This window comes from Pecten maximus, unplaced genomic scaffold (genome assembly GCF_902652985.1).
Source record: "Pecten maximus unplaced genomic scaffold, xPecMax1.1, whole genome shotgun sequence".
NCBI classification, from domain to species: domain Eukaryota; kingdom Metazoa; phylum Mollusca; class Bivalvia; order Pectinida; family Pectinidae; genus Pecten; species Pecten maximus.
Window position 1 is genome coordinate 25,650 of NW_022979942.1, and position 19,697 is coordinate 45,346.

Consider the following 19,697-nt stretch of genomic DNA (forward strand, 5'->3'; position numbering starts at 1 on the left):
AAATCCAAGATGGCTGCCTGTCGGCCATGTTGTTTTCGGATTGGTCTCAAAACGCAATATGCATAACTAGGCACCAAGGGAAACTTACATATGCAATTTGAGAAAGATCCATTCAGTACATTCTCAGAAATAGCGATAACAAACTTCAATTGTCAAAATCCACGATGGCTGCCTGTCGGCCATGTTGTTTTCCGATTGGTCTCAAATCGCACTATGCATAACTAGGCACCAAGGGGAGCCTACATATGAAATTTGAGAAAGATCCATTCAGTACATTCTCAGAAATAGCGATAACAAACTTCAATTGTCACAAGAGATCCCAGAGGGATCTTGGCGCCCACCATTGAATGATCTTTATAGGTTCCATGTCAGATTGATCTTTTCCCTACTTTTCCCTTCCTCTAAGTCTTACTTATCTGTGTAAATTCAGAAACAGCCCTCTAGTACTTTTCAAACAAGGGGAACCTATATACAGAATTTAAGATTTAGCTATAATGGCTGTCTGTCGGCCATGTTGTTTTCGTATTGGTCCCAATATGCAAAACTAGGCACTGAGGGGAACCTACATATGACATTTGAAAAAGATCCCTTCAGTACTTTCACAGAAATAGCGATAACAAACTTCAATTGTCAAAAATCCGAAATGGCTGCCTGTCGGCCATGTTGTTTTCTGATTAGTCTCAAAATGCAATATGCATAACTAGGCACCGACGGGAACATGCATATGAAATTTTAGAAAGATCCCTTCATTACTTTCTGAGAAATAGCGATAACAAACTTCAATTGTCAAAATCCAAGATGGCTGCCTGTCAGCCATGTTGTTTTCTGATTGGTCTCAAAATGCAATATGCATAACTAGGCACTGAGGGGAACCTGCATATGAAATTTCAGAAAGATACCTTCATTACTTTCTGAGAAATAGCGATAACAAATTTTAATTGTCAAAATCCAAGATGGCTGCCTGTCAGCAATGTTGTTTTCCTATTGGTCTCAAAATGCAATATGCATAAGTAGGCATCAAGGGGAACCTACATATGAAATTTGAGAAAGATCCCTTCAGTTCTTTCACAGAAAAAGCGATAACAAATTTCAATTGTCAAAATCCAAGATGGCTGCCTGTTGGCCATGTTGTTTTCCGATTGGTCTCAAAATGCAATATTCATAACTAGGCACTGAGGGGAACCTGCATATGAAATTTCAGAAAGATCCCTTCATTACTGTCACAGAAATAGCGATAACAAACTTTAATTGTCAGAATCCAAGATGGCTGCCTGTCAGCCATGTTGTTTTCTGATTAGTCTCAAAATGCAATATGCATAACCAGGCACAAAGAGGAACCTGCATATGAAATTTGAGAAAGATCCCTTCAGCACTTTCACAGAAATAGCGATAACAAACTTCAATTGTCAAAATCCAAGATGGCTGCCTGTGGGCCATTTTGTTTTCCGATTGGTCCCAAAATGCAATATTCATAACTAGGCACCAAAGGAAACCTACATATAAAATTTGAGAAAGATCCCTTCAGTACTTCCTCAGAAATAGCGTTAACAAACTCCAATTGTCAAAATCCAAGATGGCTGCCTGTCGGCCATGTTGTTTTCCGATCGGTCCCAAAATGAAATATGCATAACTAGGCACCAAAGGGAACCTACATATGAAATTTGAGAAAGATCCCTTCAGTACTTCCTCAGAAATAGCGATAACAAACTCCAATTGTCAAAATCCAAGATGGCTGCCTGTCGGCCACGTTGTTTTCTGATCGGTCCCAAAATGCAATATGCATATCTAGGCACCAAGAGGAACCTACATATGAAATTTGAGAAAGATCCCTTCAATACTTTTTCAGAAATAGAGATAACAAACTTCAATTGTCAAAATCCAAGATGGCTGCCTGTCGGCCATGTTGTTTTCTGATCGGTCCCAAAACGCAATATGCATAACTAGGCACCAAGGGGAACCTACATATGAAATTTGAGAAAGATCCCTTCAATACTTTCTCAGAAATAGAGATAACAAACTTCAATTGTCAAAATCCAAGATGGCTGCCTGTCGGCCATGTTGTTTTCCGATCGGTCCCAAAATGCAATATGCACAACTAGGCACCAAGGGGAACCTACATATGAAATTTGAGAAAGATCCCAGCAGCACTTTCTCAGAAATAGCGATAACAAGAATTGTTTACGGACGGAGGGACGGACGGACGGACGACGGACCACGGACGCAGGGCGATTTGAAAAAGAAAAGAAAACTTACCTAATGTCAACAAAACATTTACAAATTATGAATAAATTAATCTCGGGAAAGGGAAGTTTGATTTATGTTTATTAATTAGGGCTTTTCACTTTGTGGTGAAAAGACCTATTGTTTTTGTTCTGTTTCTTCTTCTTATTATTCTTCTTCTGCATTTCATTTTGTAGAAACTGTAACGCCGAACTGGTTGAAGTTATTCAGATTTCTTTTTCAGCCTTTATTATAGAATGATTTGAAGGGGTGCAGGAAATAACAAGAGGCCCATGGGCCTTAACGGTCACCTGAGATTTGAAATATTTCAGTTTATTTAATTGACCCTTTTTGCCCCCCCCCCCCCCCCCCCCCCCCCCCCCCCATCAGCCCCTAGTGGTCAGTCAGGGCCAACATATGCATATTATCAAACTTTCATTCCATGCTGAAAATGTTAACCAGAATGAATTCCAATAGAAATAAAACAAATAAAAGTCAAAAATGTTATTTCCCTATAAAAACTTTAGTAAAGTTTAGCCCCACCCCAAGGCAAACTTGAGACCCCAGGGTCCTGAAATTCACAATTTTGGTAAAGAACCTTCAAACCCAGCCATCTATGAAGTGTATTTGATTCCAGCATATCTGAGAGTAGAGAAGAAGATTTTTGAAGTTTTAGTCAATTTGGCCCTTTTTAGCCCCACCCATCAGCCCCTGGGGGTCAGTCAGGGCCAACATGTGCATGCCATCAAACTGTCATCCCATGCTGACAATGTTTACAAAATTAGAATGAATTCCAATAGAAATAAAATAAATTAAAGTCAAAAATGTGATTTCCCTATATAAACTATAGTAAAGTTTAGCCCCTCCCCAGGGGCAAACGTAAAACCCCTGGGTCATGAAATTACAATTTTGGTAAAGCACCTTCAGACCCTTCCATCTATGAAGAGTGTTTGATTCCAGCATATTTGAGAGTAAAGAAGAAGATTTTTGAAGTTTTAGTCAATTTGGTCCTTTTTAGCCCCGCCCATCAGCCCCTGGGGGTCAGTCAGGGCCAACATGTGCATGCCATCAAACTGTCATCCCATGCTGACAATGTTTACAAAATTAGAATGAATTCCAATAGAAACAAAATAATTAAAGTCAAAAATGTGATTTCCCTATATAAACTATAATAAAGTTTAGCCCCTCCCCAGGGGCAAACGTGAAACCCCTGGGTCATGAAATTTACAATTTTGGTAAAGCACCTTAAGACCCTTCCATCTATGAAGAGTGTTTGATTCCAGCATATCTGAGAGTAGAGAAGAAGATTTTTGAAGTTTTAGTCAATTTGACCCTTTTTGGCCCCGCCCCTCAGGCCCCTGGGGGGTGGGGACCATATAATTTACAATTTTGGTTGACCTTTAGCCATAGAAGCTTCCTGCCAAATTTCATAGAATTTGGTTTGTGGGTTTTGGAGAAGAAGTTGAAAATGTGAATTGTTTACGGACGCACGACGGACGACGGACGACGCACGACGACGGACAAAAGGGGATTAGAATAGGTCACTTGAGACTTTGTCTCAGGTGACCTAAAAATGAAATAGGTCGAAAAATCCAAAATGGCCGCAATGATGTCAAAGCTTATTTTGCTTAAATAGCCACAACTCAAAAATGGTATGAGGTTAAAAATATTCAAAAATATTCAAAGGTATATTCATGGTGGATTCATCTAGGGCCAACTTTTACATAATTATGGCTTTGAGGTTAGAGGTCAAATAAAAAAGATCGCTGGAGGTCAAAGTTATGCTATTTTTAGAAATTTTTCATTTTTTACTATTTTTGAAAACTTCTTCTACAGATCAATAGAGTATGTCATTCCGATGATATTGATACCTTCGGTGTCTTAATAGCACTTCCGGTTAATGTAGTATGCCATTTTGGAAATTTCCCTATATATTCTATATTAAAAATCGTTTTACATTTTAAACTTCTTCTCAAATTCCACCAGTGCGACTCAGCACAAACTTTGACAAAATGACAAGGAGATAGTACTGACCAAGTCTTGTTATGTGGTCAGTCCTAAATCCAATATGGCCACCATGACGTCATATATTAAAAAGTTTAAAATGGCCATAACTAAAAAAAATATTCTTCTACACAGGTCATGTAATTATGTTATTTGTAGATAATTCCTGGAGCTAACTTTTTGCAACTAAAAGTTTTCAGGTCAGAGGTCAAATAAAAAAAGTTTGCTATGGTGTCAAATGTCTATTTTAAGAAAATCTTCATTTTTCAATCTTTTTCAAAAAATCTTTGAAAGTATAATGCAGTATGTCATTCTGATGATTTTGATGTCCTTAGTTCTTTGGTAACATTTGTCGTTAACGCGAGACGCCATTTTGAATATTTCTATATCTTATGTATGCCTATAACTCGCATTTTAAGTTTCTTCTCAAATTCCACCAGTGCGATTCAACACAAACTTTGACAAAATGACTATGAGATATGGTACTGACCAAGTCTTGTTATCTTGGGGTCGGTTTGAAATCCAACATGGCCGCCATGACGTCATGTATTGAAAAGTTTAAAATTGCCAAAACTCAAAAAGCATTCATTTTACTGAGGTCAGGTAATTATGTTATTTGTAGATAATGCCTGGCGCTAACTTTTACTCACCAAAAGTTTTCAGGTCAGAGGTCAAATAAAAAAGTTAGCTATGGGGTCAAAGGTCACAAAATTTTGAACTGTTTCATTTTTTGAATATTATTACATAGATCAATGCAGTATGTCATTCTGATGATTTTGCTACCTTCGGTTTTTATTTAGCACTTCCGGTTCAAGTTGTATGCCATTTTGAATTGTTTTTTGATTGCGCAATCATTGCAAGAGGCCTAGGAACTTGATACAGCTGCACGAGTTATCTCCCCTCGTCCAACTCCTTTGTTGAAACATTATATCTCAGATGCCAGATTAATTCAATACTAGAATGTGGATGACCTATCAAGTGTTCTAAAATAGTTTTTTATGTTTGGAAATACCAAGCCTTTACGTCATTTATGCTAAGAAGTGAAAAGCCCGTCAAATTGTTAACTAACAATTTCTAGTTCTAATATCATTTCTTTTAACTTCCAATGTAAAGATAACAGCAAATTAAGGAAAACATTTAACAAAACTATTTCTAATTGGTCATCTAATACTTACAACAGCAGGGAGAATTGATGTGCCATGAGCAATTCTTAAGAATTGCCCTGACTTATGATTGAAAGATTGTTGAAACATAAAGTACCAATAACTGGGAGTTATAAGGATTGATTATATACTGTGTAATAATGTTATGCACATGCATAAACAATCTTATTAGGCTCCATACAGCTTTAGTTCGAAATACTGTCAGTTATACCTAAATTAAATCCATTCGCCTTTTTCTGTCTTTAACACTATACTTCATAATTTCACAAACAATTTAAAAGCTATGTGATTTTCTGTCATTATACATTGTCACATTGAGGCAAATTAATTGCATGGAATTTTAAAAACTAACCTTGGCCTAACTTTGACAGCAGTAGGCTGTTTAATATTGGAAGTATATGCTGGTCCATCTCCTGTAGAACTGAGAGAATATGCTGGTCCATCTCCTGTGGAACTGAGGGAGTATGCTGGTCCATCTCCTGTGGAACTGAGAGAATATGCTGGTCCATCTCCTGTGGAACTGAGGGAGTATGCTGGTCCATCTCCTGTGGAACTGAGGGAGTATGCTGGTCCGTCTCCTGTGGGACTGAGAGAGTATGCTGGTCCATCTCCTGTGGAACTGAGAGAGTATGCTGGTCCATCTCCTGTAGAACTGAGAGAGTATGCTGGTCCATCTCCTGTGGAATTGAGGGAGTATGCTGGTCCAACTCCTGTGGAACTGAGGGAGTATGCTGGTCCATCTCCTGTGGGACTGAGAGAGTATGCTGGTCCATCTCCTGTGGAATTGAGGGAGTATGCTGGTCCATCTCCTGTGGAACTGAGGGAGTATGCTGGTCCATCTCCTGTGGAACTGAGGGAATATGCTGGTCCATCTCCTGTAGAACTGAGAGAGTATACTGGTCCATCTCCTGTAGAACTGAGAGAGTATGCTGGTCCATCTCCTGTGGAATTGAGGGAGTATGCTGGTCAATCTCCTGTGGAACTGAGGGAGTATGCTGGTCCATCTCCTGTAGAACTGAGTGTGTATGCTTGTCCATCTCCTTTGGGACTGAGGGAGTATGCTGGTCCATCTCCTGTGGAATTGAGGGAGTATGCTGGTCCATCTCCTGTAGAACTGAGAGAGTATGCTGGTCCATCTTCTGTGGAATTGAGGGAGTATGGTGGTCCAACTCCTGTGGAACTGAGGGAGTATGCTGGTCCATCTCCTGTGGGACTGAGAGAGTATGCTGGTCCATCTCCTGTGGAATTGAGGGAGTATGCTGGTCCATCTCCTGTAGAACTGAGAGAGTATACTGGTCCATCTCCTGTAGAACTGAGAGAGTATGCTGGTCCATCTCCTGTGGAATTGAGGGAGTATGCTGGTCCATCTCCTGTGGAACTGAGGGAGTATGCTGGTCCATCTCCTGTAGAACTGAGTGTGTATGCTGGTCCATCTCCTGAGGGACTGAGGGAGTATGCTGGTCCATCTCCTGTGGAACTGAGGGAGTATGCTGGTCCATCTCCTGTGGAACTGAGGGAGTATGCTGGTCCATCTCCTGTGGGACTGAGAGAGTATGCTGGTCCATCTCCTGTGGAATTGAGGGAGTATGCTGGTCCAACTCCTGTGGAACTGAGGGAGTATGCTGGTCCATCTCCTGTGGAACTGAGGGAGTATGCTGGTCCATCTCCTGTAGAACTGAGAGAGTATGCTGGTCCATCTCCTGTGGAACTGAGGGAGTATGCTGGTCCATCTCCTGTGGAACTGAGGGAGTATGCTGGTCCATCTCCTGTGGAACTGAGGGAGTATGCTGGTCCATCTCCTGTAGAACTGAGAGAGTATACTGGTCCATCTCCTGTAGAACTGAGAGAGTATGCTGGTCCATCTACTGTGGAATTGAGGGAGTATGCTGGTCCATCTCCTGTGGAACTGAGGGAGTATGCTGGTCCATCTCCTGTAGAACTGAGGGTGTATGCTGGTCCATCTCCTGAGGGACTGAGGGAGTATGCTGGTCCATCTCCTGTGGAATTGAGGGAGTATGCTGGTCCATCTCCTGTGGAACTGAGGGAGTATGCTGGTCCATCTCCTGTGGGACTGAGAGAGTATGCTGGTTCATCTCCTGTGGAATTGAGGGAGTATGCTGGTCCATCTCCTGTGGAACTGATGGAGTATGCTTGTCCATCTCCTGTGGAACTGAGGGAGTATGCTGGTCCATCTCCTGTAGAACTGAGAGAGTATGCTGGTCCATCTCCTGTGGAACTGAGGGAGTGTGCTGGTCCATCTCCTGTGGAACTGAGGGAGTATGCTGGTCCATCTCCTGTGGAACTGAGGGAGTATGCTGGTCCATCTCCTGTGGAACTGAGGGAGTATGCTGGTCCATCTCCTGTGGAACTGAGGGAGTATGCTGGTCCATCTCCTGTGGAACTGAGGGAGTATGCTGGTCCATCTCCTGTAGAACTGAGAGAGTATGCTGGTCCATCTCCTGTGGAACTGAGAGAGTATGCTGGTCGATCTCCTGTGGAATTGAGGGAGTATGCTGGTCCATCTCCTGTGGAACTGAGGGAGTATGCTGGTCCATCTCCTGTGGAACTGAGGGAGTATGCTGGTCCATCTCTTGTGGAACTGAGGGAGTATGCTGGTCCATCTCCTGTGGGACGGAGGGAGTATGCTGGTCCATCTCCTGTGGAATTGAGGGAGCATGCTGGTCCATCTCCTGTGGAACTGAGGGAGTATGCTGGTCCGTCTCCTGTGGGACTGAGGGAGTATGCTGGTCCATCTCCTGTGGAATTGAGGGAGTATGCTGGTCCATCTCCTGTGGAATTGAGGGAGTATGCTGGTCCATCTCCTGTGGAACTGAGGGAGTATGCTGGTCCATCTCCTGTGGAACTGAGGGAGAATGCTGGTCCATCTCCTGTGGAACTGAGGGAGTATGCTGGTCCATCTCCTGTGGGACTGAGAGAGTATGCTGGTCCATCTCCTGTGGAATTGAGGGAGTATGCTGGTCCATCTCCTGTAGAACTGAGAGAGTATGCTGGTCCATCTTCTGTGGAATTGAGGGAGTATGCTGGTCCAACTCCTGTGGAACTGAGGGAGTATGCTGGTCCATCTCCTGTGGGACTGAGAGAGTATGCTGGTCCATCTCCTGTGGAATTGAGGGAGTATGCTGGTCCATCTCCTGTAGAACTGAGAGAGTATACTGGTCCATCTCCTGTAGAACTGAGAGAGTATGCTGGTCCATCTCCTGTGGAATTGAGGGAGTATGCTGGTCCATCTCCTGTGGAACTGAGGGAGTATGCTGGTCCATCTCCTGTGGAATTGAGGGAGTATGCTGGTCCATCTCCTGTGGAACTGAGGGAGTATGCTGGTCCATCTCCTGTGGGACTGAGAGAGTATGCTGGTCCATCTCCTGTGGAATTGAGGGAGTATGCTGGTCCAACTCCTGTGGAACTGAGGGAGTATGCTGGTCCATCTCCTGTGGAACTGAGGGAGTATGCTGGTCCATCTCCTGTAGAACTGAGAGAGTATGCTGGTCCATCTCCTGTGGAACTGAGGGAGTATGCTGGTCCATCTCCTGTGGAACTGAGGGAGTATGCTGGTCCATCTCCTGTGGAACTGAGGGAGTATGCTGGTCCATCTCCTGTAGAACTGAGAGAGTATACTGGTCCATCTCCTGTAGAACTGAGAGAGTATGCTGGTCCATCTCCTGTGGAATACAGGGAGTATGCTGGTCCATCTCCTGTGGAACTGAGGGAGTATGCTGGTCCATCTCCTGTAGAACTGAGGGTGTATGCTGGTCCATCTCCTGAGGGACTGAGGGAGTATGCTGGTCCATCTCCTGTGGAATTGAGGGAGTATGCTGGTCCATCTCCTGTGGAATTGAGGGAGTATGCTGGTCCAACTCCTGTGGAATTGAGGGAGTATGCTGGTCCATCTCCTGTGGAACTGAGGGAGTATGCTGGTCTATCTCCTGTGGAACTGAGGGAGTATGCTGGTCCATCTCCTGTGGAACTGAGGGAGTATGCTGGTCCATCTCCTGTGGGACTGAGAGAGTATGCTGGTCCATCTCCTGTGGAATTGAGGGAGTATGCTGGTCCATCTCCTGTAGAACTGAGAGAGTATGCTGGTCCATCTCCTGTGGAACTGAGAGAGTATGCTGGTCCATCTCCTGTAGAACTGAGAGAGTATGCTGGTCCATCTCCTGTGGAACTGAGGGAGTATGCTGGTCCATCTCCTGTGGAATTGAGGGAGTATGCTGGTCCATCTCCTGTGGAACTGAGGGAGTATGCTGGTCCATCTCCTGTGGAACTGAGGGAGTATGCTGGACCATCTCCTGTGGAACTGAGGGAGTATGCTGGTCCATCTCCTGTGGAACTGAGGGAGTATGCTGGTCCATCTCCTGTGGAACTGAGGGAGTATGCTGGTCCATCTCTTATGGGGATAATGTAGCATATTGATCCTCAACAATTGACTGAGCAATTTGAAGGTTGGACTCACCATCATTCATAACTGTAGAATATAAATCTTCTTCCTGCAAATATTGTTTATGATTTAATTTAAGAATTTAACCATATTTTTGGTATATTCAACAGTTAGAAAAAAAATGTTAACATATTTCTCATTGATCTAACAATTATCTACATTTACAATAAGTGTCTGAAAACATTTGAATGAGTCATTGTGGATGAATAGTAAGATTCATGAAGCAAAAAGTGTTTATAAACATCCTTTTTTATGGTGTTTCAGAAACCTTTTTTTAACATATAAGTTTCATAAATCATTAAAGATTATTTAAGGAACCTAGGGAAAGTGTCCCGATCATATCCCGTACAACCTGTATAATTAATCTGTTGTAAAATAATTAATTGACGGTACTTCCAAATGCATATACAGTCAAACCTCGATGATTCGAACTTCGTTGATTCGAATTTCTCGCTGTATCGAACTTTTTGCTTGGTCCCGAATTTTCTCACTATATAACACTACTAACGAAACTATGTATGATTCGAATTTTTATAAATCGAAGTTTTCGATGTATCGAACATTTTTCATGACCCGTTAGCTATGATATTATAGGTAATTGACATCTCATGATTCGAACAAAAAATTTACCTGTACTGACCACTGGACAGGTGTTTGTCGTGACCCCTGCGGCAAGATTTCACACCTCTCCCCCAAATGCCCTGACTGACAATAGGGATAACGATAGCGTGTGTTGTCACTCCCAGTCATGGGGTTAATTAATAATCAGACCAAATTGATAGATTAAAGGTGTATTTAGAAGCCATGACATTTAATCACTCCCGTAAAACATTTCGGTAGTCGTCTCTGATAATCTCCGCCGCCATTGAAATCAGCGGTCGGTGAGTAAATTTTACGGAACTGTAAAACAACCGGACCAATTTTAAACACAATTAGCGATGGCTTCACTCATATTCAAAGTGTCACGTTTCAAACTTATACATAAATATCCAAGTAAATCGATTATTTGTCATTCAATCATGCATTCTCCAACCGATCGGCATTCCGTATTTTATATGCACATAACATAAACGCACGTGTCTTTAGCAGAAAAGCCTAACGACTTACGTAAGTGTGCATTGTACTTCTTTTGCTTTATCTGTTAAACGCGATATAAGTGTGTTGTAGACTAACCGATACATATTTTGTTTAATTAATAAAATGCTTAGGTATAATTAATGAAAATAATTTTTATTTTGTTGTGTTTGAGGTATCAATTAACTAAACTTTTCGATGTGAGCCTGACAGGCGACGATCAACACGAAGACACTGAGGACATGCAACGTTAACAGATATGGTCATTATCAAGAAAACATCGATCTATTGTCAACCATGAATAATTCGAAGTCCCGCTGTTTCGAAGTTTTTCTGTTAGTCCCTTGAACTTCGAAACATCGAAGTTTGACTGTATATGTATATACATTTTTCATCTGAAATGATGTACAATGTAATCACTACAATTCAGGGTCATTCAATATTTACCTTCATTTCGTAGTTTAAAATTAAATTGACATCTGGTATTACTGGTGACATTGCCATATCATCCTGAAAGAATAACAAATAATAGAATTACAAAGGAACGAAATGCAACTACAAAAGTTCATTATTATGCCATAGTATGACTTAATAAGTGTCACACACTAACACATACTTATATCTAATATTTTACCTGAAGACTCCATAATTCCACTATGTCCAGAGATATGCAAGGTTTCCTCTTCAGAATAACTGTTGTCGACTACATTCTCTTCTCTGTCAGGAAGATATCCTGTGTCATCAGATGAGTCATCAGAATTTGCCAAGTCATTTTCATCCATGCTAGAGTACACAGACTCTGTACTAGACTCCTCAGAATCTGTCTCCTCCGATACATGTACCGGTAATTCTAGCTCTGCCACGCCCACCTCTAGTTCTGGCGGTACCATGCCCTCCTCTGGTCAGTAATCTACCATGCCCTCCTCTGGTCCTAGCTCTGCCACGCCCACCTCTGGTTCTGGCTGTACCATGCCCTCCTCTGGTCCTCACTCTACCATGTCCTCCTCTGGTCCTACCTCCACCACAACCTCTTCTGAAAATAATGAGTTTAACTAGAGTCTAGCATACCATCAGATGGCAATATCTCTGTATAGGTTTCAAAGTGATTTGACAGGTTTGACAAATTAACGACAATTAAAAACAGTCTACAGAAAAAAATTAAACTGTACCTTCAAAAATATGACTCATTACTGACAGAAACATTGGGGTGGTTTTCTTTGAAATCTGCACACACTGAGGTTATGGGCTTGTCCAGCACTTTCCTTTCCAAATTGTCCTGTTAAACTCTCTTTGCTGACGGAAGATTTGTTGAGACATCTGGCCTTTCAAAAAAGTCTCCAATCAATTTCTGTACATCCTCACTCGTGGCATCCTTCCTTCGCTTTCTTTGAGAATCTTCTTGGATTTTGGAGCCCTTGCTAATAACTGATTCCCTGATCCCAATGTATTTTGACAATGTATTGTTGAGTCTGTACTTCTTCAAGAAAGACATTTTTCTTATAAACTTTCTTTTTAATGCCTTGACATCATGGATGATGTTTTGCAAGACAGCTGAAGACTTGTCCAGAAATTGCAGCTTTCTCTGTGTTTCTGCCCTTTTACTTTTTGGTTTACATCGTCTTGTTTCCTCGGTCATATTTGCTTTTCTTTCTTTCAATGTTCTTCGATACTCTCTATCTTTTTCCTTTACTCTCCTCCTTTTTTGGCTGGAATGTCTTGATCTTGATTCAGCCTTTTTCTGTCTCCAGTATTCTCGCTTTTTCTCTCTCTCCTTCCTGGTTAGAACCTTGCTGATTTATTCTGTTGAGGTTTACTGTCCCTTGCTTTAAGTCTTTCCCTGTACCTAACAGATAATATATCACATATTATTTTGTTTAAATAGCAGTTTTTAAATCTAAAGAAAAACAAGAGGCCCATCGGGCCTGTATCGCTCACCTGGTTGGATTAGACCAAATGTCGAAATAATGTTCATATTCAATTTGTTTTATTTGTAAAACTCTAACAATGCTATATATGGTTATAGTGTGGGAATCCGAACTGCTTTAAAGATTAATGAAGTCCAGACTCTCTAAGGTCTGAAAGACCTCAAGAATTGTTTATAGAACATGCATTCATCACTTTATGACTAGTAGCGATTTAAAGGAATTACCTCTATTTCATCTATTGGGCCCCGCCCCTTTGGCCCTTCGGGGTCAGAGTCATCATTTATGCAAAATCTGTTCCCCTGTTTCTGACCAAATTGGGTTCAAATCCATTCATAACTTGATGACTAGTAGCGATTTAAAGGAATTATCTCTATTTCCCCCACTGGGCCCCGCCCTTTTGGCCTCTCCGGGATCAGAGCCACCATTTATGCAAAATCTGTTCCCCTTCCCCCAAGGATGTTTCTGTCCAAATTGGGTTCAAATCCATTCATAACTTTATGACAAGTAGCGATTTAAAGGAATTACCTCTATTTCCCCTATTGGGCCCCGCCCCTTTGGTCCCTTTAGGGTCAGAGTCACCATTTATGCAAAATCTTTTCCCCTTCCCCCAAGGATGTTTCTGACCAAATTGGGTTCAAATCCATCCATAACTTTATGACTAGTAGCGATTTAGAGGAATTACCTCTATTTTTCATATTCGGCCCCGCCCCTTTGGCCCCTTTAGGGTCAGAGTCACCATTTATGCAAAATCTGTTCCCCTTCCCCACAGGATGTTTCTGACCAATTTGGGTTCAAATCCATTCATAACTTTATGACTAGTAGCGATTTAAAGGAATTACCTCTATTTCCCCTATTGGGCCCCGCCCCTTTAGCCCTTTTGGGGTCAGAGCTACCATTTATGCAAAATCCCTTCCCCTTCCCCCAAGGATGTTTCTGTCCAAATTGGGTTCAAATCCATTCATAACTTTATGACAAGTAGCGATTTAAAGGAATTACCTTTATTTCCCCTATTGGGCCCCGCCCCTTTGGTCCCTTTGGGGTCAGAGCCATTATTTAAGCAAAATCTCTTCCCCTTCCCCCAAGGATGTTTCTGACCAAATTGGGTTCAAATCCATTCATAACTTTACGACAAGTAGAGATTTAGAGGAATTACCTCTATTTCCCATATTTGGCCCCACCCCTTTGGCCCCTCGGGGGTCAGAACCACCATTTATGCAAAATCTGTTCCCCTTCCCCCAAGGATGTTTCTGACCACATCGGGTTCAAATCCATTCATAACTTTATGACTAGTAGTGATTTAAAGGAATTACCTCTATTTCCCCTATTGGGCCCCGCCCCTTTGGCTCCTCGGGGGTCAGAGCCACCATTTATGCAAAATCTTTTCCACTTCCCCCAAGGATGTTTCTGACCAAATTGGGTTCAAATCCATTCATAACTTTATGACTAGTAGCGATTTAGAGGAATTACCTCTATTTTTCATATTTGGCCCCGCCCCTTTGGCCCCTTTAAGGTCAGAGTCACCATTTATGCAAAATCTGTTCCCCTTTCCCCAATGATGTTTCTGACCAAATTGGGTTCAAATCCATTCATAACTTTATGACTAGTAGCGATTTAAAGGAATTACCTCTATTTCCCCTATTGGGCCCCGCCCCTTTAGCCCTTTTGGGGTCAGAGCTACCATTTATGCAAAATCCCTTCCCCTTCCCCCAAGGATGTTTCTGTCCAAATTGGGTTCAAATCCATTCATAACTTTATGACAAGCAGCGATTTAAAGGAATTACCTTTATTTCCCCTATTGGGCCCCGCCCCTTTGGTCCCTTTGGGGTCAGAGCCATTATTTAAGCAAAATCTCTTCCCCTTCCCCCAAGGATGTTTCTGACCAAATTGGGTTCAAATCCATTCATAACTTTACGACAAGTAGAGATTTAGAGGAATTACCTCTATTTCCCATATTTGGCCCCACCCCTTTGGCCCCTCGGGGGTCAGAACCACCATTTATGCAAAATCTGTTCCCCTTCCCCCAAGGATGTTTCTGACCAAATTGGGTTCAAATCCATTCATAACTTTATGACTAGTAGCGATTTAGAGGAATTACCTCTATTTTTCATATTTGGCCCCGCCCCTTTGGCCCCTTTAAGGTCAGAGTCACCATTTATGCAAAATCTGTTCCCCTTTCCCCAATGATGTTTCTGACCAAATTGGGACGGACGACGGACGGACGGACGACGGACGCCGCGCCATGGCATAAGCTCACCGGACCTTCGGTCCAGGTGAGCTAAAAATTATATTTTCTTTCAATGGTCAAAAAAGTTGTTGGGTCGTTCTCAGTTATTCAGCAAATCAGTACCATGGAACTTTGATGATAATTTGTGATGAAAATAAAATATATTTTGGCATGTATGTTGTATTTTGTTTTTAAATGTAACTTGAATAAATACTAAAGATAGTTATATGATGATATGGTAAGGAATAAAAATATTACAAAAGTTTCAAAATGAAAAACATCAGTTTTGCCCGCGACCATTTGGGGACATTTTTTCATAGGCATATTCAATAATTGTATTGGTTATTGTCGAAGGAACCATTAATGCACAAATATGGAATGTGAAAAAGCATAAACAAAAGGACAAAATACAGGTGTCTGAAAACGAAAATGTCAACAAAATGTATATTATTTTAATAATTAAAATCTGCGTACGGACGTTACCGTGTCGGTCAAAGTTTGTGTAGCACTTGCGATGTGTCTACAGATTTAGCCAATCATGGGCAATAGTATTTGCACGTAGGGGGGTTTAGGTTGTTCTTTAAATTTACTTTCAAATCAAAATGACATGTGTAGGGTTTCGCAACAAAAAGATATCGCCAAGCTTTTCCTAACATGGGAATGTCGGTCAATATGTAATGTCCAAAACGAATCCTCGTTTATCTTCAATTTTACACTCGTGCCTAAACCAACATCCCTAAATGGATCCTTGGACTCGTCCTAAGCTCACGTCATCAGTTTGTGTGTACACAACGCGCAAATCCGCTGTCGCGATTGAGGTAAGTGTTCACGGTCAAACGAAATGCGATAGTGTAACATCCACAACATGTCATAACTGTGAGATATTGTATAAACAGTGAATCTATACAGCTTGGTTATCGATGCATATAATACACATTATAATAAACTATTAATTTAGATCGATAGAAAATGACGGACATCGCTGACAGTTATACAAAAGCCATCTCGTCATACGGACGTTACACTTTGACAATATTCTTGACGTTTTGGACGTCGCTACGTAACGTCCGTACTCTTTAATGGAATTAACAGTTTTTTGTGAAGATGATTTATTAACAAAGACTTGAGATCGTAGCACTTTACGAAGTAAAATAACATAATATCCAAGTCTAGTAGATATTGTCTTCAAGTCGCATTCAAATGATGTGTCGTGTTTTGGATGTTATAGCTTGACACAAGAAGGCTTGTTGTGGATGTGACTGTGAATTGTATTTGAAGGTCAGTTTGAAGCCTATTGTTCAATCCTTTTCATTTGATATCACTAATAAAATTTGTTGTTCAATGAAATGAAGGTCAGTTCATTTCACTGACGTTATATATTCTCAGATTTGAATTAGAGCCGTGTCCAATTTGCCTCTGACAGGGTATAAAGACTGAAATATATATTCTTTATTTCTTTTCAGACTTTGATGCCTGAAGTGCCGTGCCCCAACAGAAAAAATAAACAATAAAATTTGACTGTTCAGAGCTCTCTAGATCTTCATTTTGTTATTTGAACTAAAGTTTTCCCGAGTCAGTTTGTTCTGTGATGAAAGGCTATAACTATTTACAGCAATAAAACAATTGTAAAACACTACAGAAATGTTATGGGCATGCAATTTGCTATGTTGTGGACGTTATTTTTATGTTGTGGACGTTACTCATTTGCGAAAATGTCAATTGTCAAAAAGTAACATCCATATGAATTTTGTCAAAACATGTAATCAATAATTGTTATTTATTTAATTATGTCATTGTAAATTGAAAATGAAAAATCAGAAGGAAATTGTACAAGTGCTATTTCAATTTAATTAGATCATAAATTGTTACACAGAACTTTTGTTGTATTGATTTTGAGTAACGTCCACAACAGCAAAATATAGATAATTACTTCGGTTCTAAGTAATAGTTCATTTTATTTATAGTAATCATTTTATAGATATCCACCAGTAGGTCTAATAGCAGCAAAGGATTGTATGCAAATCGCCCAATAGATGCATATAAACCATTGTCAATGAACAAGATGTAACATCCAAAACGTTGATGGTACCAATATGAAAATTCAATTTATATGATTTTCTTGGGATGAACTATCTTTTCATTACTAAAATCATAAAGATGAAAGTTATTAAAATAAACATTTTAAGACTAAAACATGTGCAATAAACTAACATTTAATTTATCTATCATCATTTCTGAAAATTTGCTGAATAACTGAGAACGACCCAGTTATGAAATATATATACTGGTTTACAAGCAGAATTACTTGATTTTCTACAACATCTTCAAATCAGAGTACTGAAAGTACTGTAGGAGGCGTTAGTGAGATGTAAAAGGAGATATTTGAAATAAAGCAAGAATACAAATTAAACTGATATCAACATGACTAAACATTTCCACTTAGTGTGTCAAACCAACCGGACATAATGGTTTTCACAGTCCTGATGAATGTAATGGTTTAGACTGTTCCGATGTACATAATGGTTTTAACCATCTTAAAGTTTCAAACAAACATTTCTTATTTCAATCAAACCTTTACTTAAGAAGTCAAACATTTTTTAAATTTTTTTTCAAATCAACTTCTACTTAGGTACATGTCATTAACATTTATACTTTAAACCAACTTTTATACTTAAGTAGTTCAAAATTTGTATTTATGTGTTTAAAACAAACTTCTATTTTATAGGCCTGGGTATTAGAAAGGTCGAAACAATATGATACGCATTTCGATAAGTTATAACAATACACGATATGTATTGAAAATACAGGGAGTGTCTGCTACTTTTTTTGTTGAAAGTGTGCAATGTCTTTCAATATCTTGTAAACAAAATTGTTTAGATCTTAGAATAATATCAAAATTAGATTGACGGCTTTTAAAAGTTATTACTTTTTTTTCAACAAAGTCCTCATTTTTAAGGACAATTATTTCAAAATTAGATATCAATTCCATCTATTTTAATAGATCCAATGTCAATATTAACAATAAACTGTGATTTGTAATTTGTTGCTTTTTAATTTACCACCAAGATGTAAATACTAGCCTAGTAGCTATAAGTACTGTATATAAATATACAACGTTTTACATGCAAAATATTGCAGAAAACTTTCATATTTGATATCAATTCAATGATTGTATTAGTCCCTTGGGGTGTGGAAAGAACCCTGGGCCTATTTTTACATCAGGATTGTGTTCATCTCTTGGTGTCCAGCAAGATTATGGAGTTGGGATCTGAAAGGTTTCACAGATAAAACAGGAGGCCCAGAGGGCCTGTATCGCTCACCTAGTTTTAAGAGATATGAAACAAGAATGATGCTTAAGTTTATTTGTCGCTGGTATTGCTATGTCAATATATCATAAGCATTTTATATGGGTACATGTACATTGGTTTATTGTTATTCTAAAAATGACCTATTTTGGTCCCATCCTTCAGCCCCCGGGAGGTTAACCCCAACATTCGTACAATTTTGAATACCCACCCCATAATAACCATGCTACCATAGAAATGTAGGTTTTATACCAAATAGTGCAATTAATCCATGAAATGAAATTGACTTTGGGTACAACCCCATAGGGATTGCTACCACACCAATGTGAGTTATATCCATAACTTAGTTTCAGAGAAACCAATTGACCCCTTTTGACCCTGCCCCCCTGGGGGGTCAACCCCACCATTTTTACAATTTTAAATCCCTACCCAAAAGGATGCTACCAGTCAAGTACGAGCTATATCGATTGCTTAGTTTCAGAGAAGAAGTTGTTTATAATATGTCAATTAAGCCAAATTGACCACTTTTGAGCCAACAATTGAATTGCAATTTATGGATAATTTTTAATTTTGGCAAGAAAACATTCTTTAAAGGGCATGTCTACATCATTTTTGATAACTTGCCCTTGAAACTTCGCACACACCTTCATAAGAGCCGGTTCTTTAAAATGTGAATGAAGGTCAAGGTCAGAGATAAACTCAATATTTGTAGCCAGTCACACATGTTACATGTATCTCTTTGGCAAATATCCAGCCTTCATGTGTATGTGGAGTTTTGGGTCATTTTTTAATTTTGGTAGGAATTTCTTTTTAAAAGTGCCATATCTGCGTCACTTTGATTATTTGACCTTGATACATTGCACACACCTTTAAAAGGGCTGATTCTTTAAAATGTGACCCAAATTAATCATTTTGAAAGAATTTTGATTTTTTTTCATCATTTGACCCCCGTGACCTTGAATGAAGGTCAAGGTCAAATATAAGTATAACATTTGTAGCCAGCCATACCTTACCGATGCGCCAAACATCAAGCCTTCATGTGTATATTGATAAAAGAGCCGAAACCTTTATTCTGCAATTTTGGATTCTTTTTTAATTTGGCTGGAGAAAATAGCTTTATGATTCTTTTCCAAGTTCCATATCTTTCTGCCATGTTTTTTATCTGATGACAATAAAATATGCACATTCTGTTTCAGTGGACTATGTTATTTCATATAAAATGAAAAAAATAATCAATTTGAGATTTTTATTTTTGACATTCTTTCGAACCCATAACAAGTCGTTGGCCTTGACATTCACTGACAATATGTCATTGAGAAAAGTTTG

General features: G+C 39.9%; 1 protein-coding gene and 1 long non-coding RNA gene across 13 annotated transcripts in view; one reads left to right on the forward strand and one right to left on the reverse strand.

Annotated features, from left to right (window-relative positions):
- The window catches only part of LOC117319322, a 52,651-nt gene that overhangs the window by 20,390 nt on the left and 12,564 nt on the right, over positions 1-19,697 (reverse strand). For 2 of the 12 annotated variants that reach the window (XR_004530687.1, XR_004530683.1), the window contains exons 3-6: positions 12,087-12,760; positions 11,552-11,950; positions 11,365-11,427; positions 9,859-9,892 (exon numbers count right to left, since the gene is read on the reverse strand). The exons of 6 other annotated variants lie outside the window; for them this stretch is intronic. The gene's annotated coding sequence lies outside the window, so the exon portion shown is untranslated. 4 more of the 12 variants (XR_004530684.1, XR_004530685.1, XR_004530689.1 and 1 more) reach the window with 4 other exon arrangements.
- On the forward strand, positions 15,073-16,597 carry LOC117319323. The gene is made up of 2 exons (XR_004530690.1): positions 15,073-16,344; positions 16,530-16,597. It is a non-coding gene; the product is annotated as an uncharacterized LOC117319323 (long non-coding RNA).